This window comes from Penaeus monodon, chromosome 17 (assembly GCF_015228065.2).
Source record: "Penaeus monodon isolate SGIC_2016 chromosome 17, NSTDA_Pmon_1, whole genome shotgun sequence".
NCBI lineage: Eukaryota > Metazoa > Arthropoda > Malacostraca > Decapoda > Penaeidae > Penaeus > Penaeus monodon.
In genome coordinates this window covers 42,482,281-42,482,545 of record NC_051402.1, presented here as the reverse complement: position 1 = coordinate 42,482,545, position 265 = coordinate 42,482,281, and positions in this window count along the sequence as shown.

Here is a 265-nt window from a genome sequence, read left to right as displayed (position 1 = left end):
CCCCCCTCTCCCCTCTTCTCGGATCTCCTCCCTCTCCTCCTTCTCCTCGTCCCCCTCTCTCCCTCTCTCCTCCCCTCTCTCTCTTCCCCCCTCTCTCCCCCTCTCTCTCTCCCCTCTTTTCCCCTTTTCCTCCCTCCCCTCTCTTTTCTCTTTTTTTTCTCTTTTTCTCTCTCTTTTTCTCTCCTTTTTTTCTCTCTCCTCTCTCTCGTCTTCTTTTCCTCTCTCCCCCCTCTCCCCTCTCTCTTTCTCCGCTCTCTCTTCCCCC